The sequence below is a fragment of the Nicotiana tomentosiformis genome, chromosome 5 (assembly GCF_000390325.3).
Source record: "Nicotiana tomentosiformis chromosome 5, ASM39032v3, whole genome shotgun sequence".
NCBI classification, from domain to species: domain Eukaryota; kingdom Viridiplantae; phylum Streptophyta; class Magnoliopsida; order Solanales; family Solanaceae; genus Nicotiana; species Nicotiana tomentosiformis.
Genome location: NC_090816.1, coordinates 106,630,599 through 106,636,598, shown reverse-complemented (window position 1 = coordinate 106,636,598; position 6,000 = coordinate 106,630,599).

The following is a 6,000-nucleotide window of genomic DNA, read 5'->3' as shown; positions in this document are numbered from 1 at the left end:
GATTCTATTCCAGTGGTGCGAGATTTCCCTTATATGTTTCCTGCAGACCTGTCGGGCATGCCTCCTGACAAGGATATTGATTTCGGTATTGATTTGGTGCCGGGCACTCAGCCCATTTCTATTCCACTGTATCGTATGGCACCGGCGGAGTTGAAGAAGTTGAAGGAGCAACTTCAGGAACTCCTTTATAAGGGTTTTATTCGGTCTAGTGTGTCTCCTTGGGGTGCGCCAGGTCTATTTGTAAAGAAGAAGGATGGTACTATGAGAATGTGCATTGATTAAAGGTAGTTGAACTAGGTCACAATCAAGAACAAGTATCCATTGCCGCGTATTGATGATTTGTTTGACCAGCTTCAGGGAGCGATGGTGCTATCCAAGATTGACTTGAGGTCAGGGTATTACTAGCGAAAGAATCGGGACTCAAATATTCTTAAGACAGCTTTCAGGACCCGATATGACCACTATGAGTTCCTTGTGATGTCTTTTGGGCTGACTAATGCCCCAACAACGTTCATGCATTTGATGAACAATGTGTTTCAGACTTATCTTAACTTGTTCATTAGTGTATTCATTGATGATATCATGGTGTACTCTCGTAGTTAGGAGAGCATGCCTAGCATCTGAGGATTGTGTTACAGAGATTGAGGAAGGAGAAACTTTATGCAAAGTTCTCCAAGTGTAAGTTTTGGCTCAGTTCAGTGGCGTTCTTGGGGCACGTGGTGTCCAGTGAGGGTATTTGGGTAGATCCGAAGAAGATAGAGGTGGTGCAGAGTTGGCCCAGACCATCCTCAACCATGGAGATTCAGAGCTTTCTTGAGTTAGTGGGCTATTACCGATGTTTTGTCGAGGGTTTCTCGTCTATTGCATCGCCCTTGACCAAATTGACCCAAAAGGGTGCCCCATTCAGGTGGTCAGATGAGTGCGAGGAGAGCTTTCGGAAGCTCAAAACTTCTCTAACCACGGCTCTAGTTCTATTTCTGCCATCAGCTTTTGGTTCTTACACAGTGTATTATGATGCCTCGCGGATCGGTATTGGGTGTGTTCTGATGCAGGAGGATAGAGTGATTGCTTATGCTTCGCGCCAGTTGAAGACTCATGAGAAGAACTATCTTGTCCATGATATTGAGTTAGTAGTTATTGTTCACGCCTTAAAGATTTGGCAGCACTACTTGTATGAGGTCCATTGTGAGATCTACACTGATCATCGGAGTTTGCAGCATCTGTTTAAGCAAAAGGATCTTAACTTGCGTCAGCAGAGGTAGTTGGAGATTCTTAAGGACTATGATATCACCATTTTGTACCATCCAGGGAAGGCCAATGTGGTGGCCGATGCCTTGAGTCACCGGGCGGAGAGTTTGGGGAGCTTAGCACATATTCCAGCAGCAGAGAGGCCTTTGGCATTGGATGTTCAGGCCTTAGCCAACCACTTTATTAGACTGGATGTTTTAGAGCCGAGTCGAGTATTAGCTTGTGTGGTCTCTCGATCTTCTCTTTATGATCGTATCAAGGAGCGTCAGTATGATGACCCCCATCTGCTTGTACTTAAGGACATGGTCCAGCACGGTGTTGCTAGGGAGGTCACTATTGGGGATGATGGTGGACTGTGGATGCATGGCAGGCTATGTGTTCCCAATGTAGATGTCTTGCGTGAGCTGATTCTCCAGGAGGCTCACAGTTCGTGGAATTCTATTCATCCTAGTGCAGCAAAGATATATCAGGACTTGAGGCAACATTACTAGTGGAGGAGAATGAAGAAGGACATAGTGGAGTATGTAACTCGGTGCCTAAATTTCCAGCAGGTGAAGTATGAGCATCAACGACCAGGTGGGTTGCTTTAGAAGTTAGAGATTCCGGAGTGGAAATGAGAGCGAATCACTATGGATTTTGTTGTTGGGCTTCCACGGACACAGCGGAAGTTTGATGCAGTTTGGATGATTGTGTATCGGCTCACCAAGTCAGCTAATTTCATTCCTGTGATGACTACCTATTCTTCCGAGCAGCTGGCTCGAGTGTATATCTGCGAGATCGTCAGGCTTCATGGTGTACCGTTATCTATCATTTATGACCAGGGTACGTAGTTTACATCACGGTTCTGGACGGCCGTACAGCATGAGTTGGGTACTCGAGTGGAGTTGAGCACAATATTTCACCCTCAGACATACGGACAGTCCGAGCGCACTATTCAAATATTAGAGGATATGCTCCGTGCGTGTGTGATAGAGTTTAGGGGTTCGTGGGATCAATTCTTGCCACCAGCGAAGTTAGCCTACAACAACAGTTATCAGTCGAGCATCCAGATGGCACCGTATTAGGCTCTGTATGGTAGGCGGTATAGGTCTCCAGTGGATTGGTTCGAGCCGGGCGAGGCTAGATTATTGGGTACGGACTTGGTTCAGGATGCTCTAGAGAAGGTTAAGGTGATTCAGGATAGACTACGCACAGCCAGTCCAGACAGAAGAGTTATGCAGATCGGAAGGTTCGCGATGTTGCATTCATGATTGGAGAGTGGTTCTTGCTCCAAGTATCACCCATGAAGGGTGTTATGAGGTTCGGAAAGAAGGGAAAGTTGAGACCGAGGTTTATCGACCCATTTGAGGTGTTGCGAAGTATTGGGGATGTTGCTTATGAGCTTGCCTTGCCTCCCAGTCTAGTAGGAGTTCATCCGGTATTCCATGTTTCTATGTTATGGAAGTATCACGGTGAACCATCTCACGTGTTGGATTTCAGCTTAGTCCAGTTGGACAAGGATTTATCTTATGTTGAGGAGTCGGTGGCGATCTTAGATAGGTAGGTTCGAAAGCTGAGGTCGAAGAATATTACTTCTGTGAAGGTTTAGTGGAGGGGTCAGTTGGTCGAGGAGGCTACTTGGGAGACTGAGCAGGATATGCGCAGCCATTATCCTTATCTTTTCACCACTTCAGGTATGTCTCTATGCTCGTTCGAGGACGAATGATTGTTTAAGAGGGGGAGGATGTAGCGACCCGGCCGGTCGTTTTGAGTGTATTAGCCTCGATCCCCTATATAATGTTTTTTCTGTATCTATTTCTGCTTATGTGACTTGCCCGGAGGTCTTGTTTTTGGTTTCGGAGTGTTTTGGGACACTTAGACCCTAAAACGGAAGCTTAAGTCTCAGGATTTTGACCGTAGTCGAGAGTGTGTGAATATGACTCCGGAATGGAGTTTTGTTGGTTTCGTTAGCTCTGCTGGGTGATTTTGGACTTAGAAGCGTGTACGGACTGTGAATTTGAGGTCTGTAGCTAATTTAGGCTTGAAATTGGTGAAGTCGAATTTTTGGGAAGTTTGACCTAGGGTTGACTTTTTGATATCGGGGTCGGATTCCAATTCCGGAAGTTGGAGTAGGTCCGTAATTTTGAATATGACTTGTGTGCAAAATTTGAGGTCTATCAGACATGGTTTGGTAGGTTTCGACGTCGTTTGAAAGTTTAGAAGTTCTTTAGGCTTGAATCCGGGTGCAATTTGTATTTTGATGTTGTTTTGAGTTACTCGAAGGTTCGACTAAGTTCGCATGGGGTTATATGACTTGTTGGTATGTTCTTTTGAGGTCCCGGGGGCTCGGGTGTGTTTCAGATGCTTAACGGATTGAGTTTTGGACTTATGAAATTGCTGAAGACTTCTGATATCTGGTAGTTTCGCACTTGCGGTTCAGAGTCCGCAGGTGTGTACTCGCACGTGCGGAGGAAGGAGCGCAGAGGCGGGAGTTGAGGAGATGGCCAGGGGTCGCAGGTGCGAGGGTGTTTCCGCATCTGCGAGCCCGCAGATACGCCTCAAGCTCCGTATATGCGGAAATTGTGTTGGAGGGGAGGATCACAGAAGAGGACTTTTGTCCGCAGGTGCGCACATGCAGGTGCGACCACTTGCACGCAGATGTGGACCCAGCCCTTTAGTCATTCCCGCACCTACGATGGAATTTCCGCAGATGCGACAGAAGGTCCGCAAGTGCGGAAGAACTGGGCAGAAAAATGGGATTTTGAGGGTTTGATTCCTATTTCGATTTTGGGACTTTGAGAGCTCGGTGTGAGGCGATTTTTCGAGATTTCTTCAAGAAGATTGTTGGGGTAAATGATTCTAACTCGGATTGGACTATATTTCATGAATCTATTGCTCTTTTCATCATCTAATTAGGGATTTTTTTTTTTTTTTTTGCAAATCCACTAGGCATTGTGCCTAGGGTTAACTTTCATAAATGTAAAGTAAAGTACAACAATGGAGGGGGACATAAACCTTACCTCCCAAAATATGATTGTACACTTGATCATCACAAACTGATAGTCAAGTGTACCTAAACAACTATGTGAAGTTAGACCTATATGAAGATTCCAATTGTCTATATGACTGTGATAGATAGTTGGATATACAAAAACATGGTTTAGTGTACCTAGGTCAACAATAAAAAGGAGTACAAATGATCCTAAATCTACTACGCAGATAAGTGTGCTACATCTGAGATAGGTAAAATATCTAGTGGAGGATAACAAAAAGTGTGAGACTGAAGGAAGTGTTATCTTCAACTTTGCTTTGACATTGAGATCAAAGAAAGCCAAATTGAAGATAGGAATCAAAAGGACCCAATGAGCTGGGCAAATAAGTTGTTGCTGTCTATTATTTCTGACAGAGGATAGTGAGCAGTAGGGTACATCTAATATACAGATGCTCTCTAGGCAGGCATGTAGAGGTGATGGCATCTGACTGCTGGAGATGCTGGAGCCAGTAGTGGGTTGCTATTGCTGAGAACATGTGAACAAAGAAAGCATGAAATCTAGGTCTGTGCCCCTAGCAAAGTCCTGTTGATGGTCTGCAACTTGTATCCAGAATTGAAGTTGTTGTGGTGAAATTCTGGATACTGGGAGCTTGACTATGTATTTCTAGGGTGTGCAATGCTTAGCTAGATTGATGCTCTTGCTGGTGATTTTGTGACTGCCAGTGTGCATTTTCTGATGGGTCATGTGAGCTATGCATGACTGTATTTGTGCCAAAGGTGACATTGGTTCTTTGGCATGCCCAATAAAGTTGATATACTCCCAAGAGATTGAACAACAGAGATGTTGATACCACACCTTACAAGTGTATCAACAATCCGGATATGGCCATTATACCTGCAAAAGGAAATAACCCAGTTAGATAAAAACTTGCTCCCAGGTTCTTGTGTGTTCTGGGAGTTGTGATGGGAGGAGGATTTTTTGTGATGTAGGAGTGTTGTGGATGTAGAAAGAGTAGGGTTACTATGTTTCTTTTTGAGAATGATATGGCCTCATGAAGGGTGTACCATGTGTGAGTGGTGCATTTGGTAAATGAGTGTTGTAGCTGACTGTGATATATGGTGTTGGTATTGTGTGTGCTTTGGAGGGGGTGGTTGGTGTAGTGGAGAATTGATCAGAAGATTCATGATCATCTTCTGGGGTGTTGGACACCTCCAGAAAAGTAAATAAGAACCAGTGGATCCTTGAGAGTTAGTGTCCTCAGTGGCTAGAGTGTTGGTAGTGTGAAATGATGCCACCCCGATGCTGGAGCTTACAACCTTAGTGCCCAGGTTCTTGTGTGTTCTGGGTCCCAAAAAGTGGTGAGAGGTGGTGTTGCTGCATCCAGCTGCTGCCAGGTTCTTGTGTGTACTGGAGCAGTGAGTGAGATGTTTAGGGGAGTGGTGAGCTTGCTTGTAAGTATGATGGAATGTGGGAGGTATTGTGGTAGGGAGATGCACTTTATGTGTATGTGGGTTAGTGTATGTCATCTTGCTTGAATAGACTTCTGTGAGTGTGATTGGGGTGTTATTGGTAGTGATTGGGAGGTGTTGAATTCCAGTTGAAGTAGCAGGAAATGTCCATCTACATTGAGGGGTATCCAATAGAATGAGCATCAAGGAGGCTAATACCACACATTGGATTTCCACCAATGATGTAGACATTTCTGCTATTCCTGCAAAAAGGGAAAAAAGGCTAGCTAAAAATTCTTATACTATAATGATGGTTCTTCTATTGTGGTGAT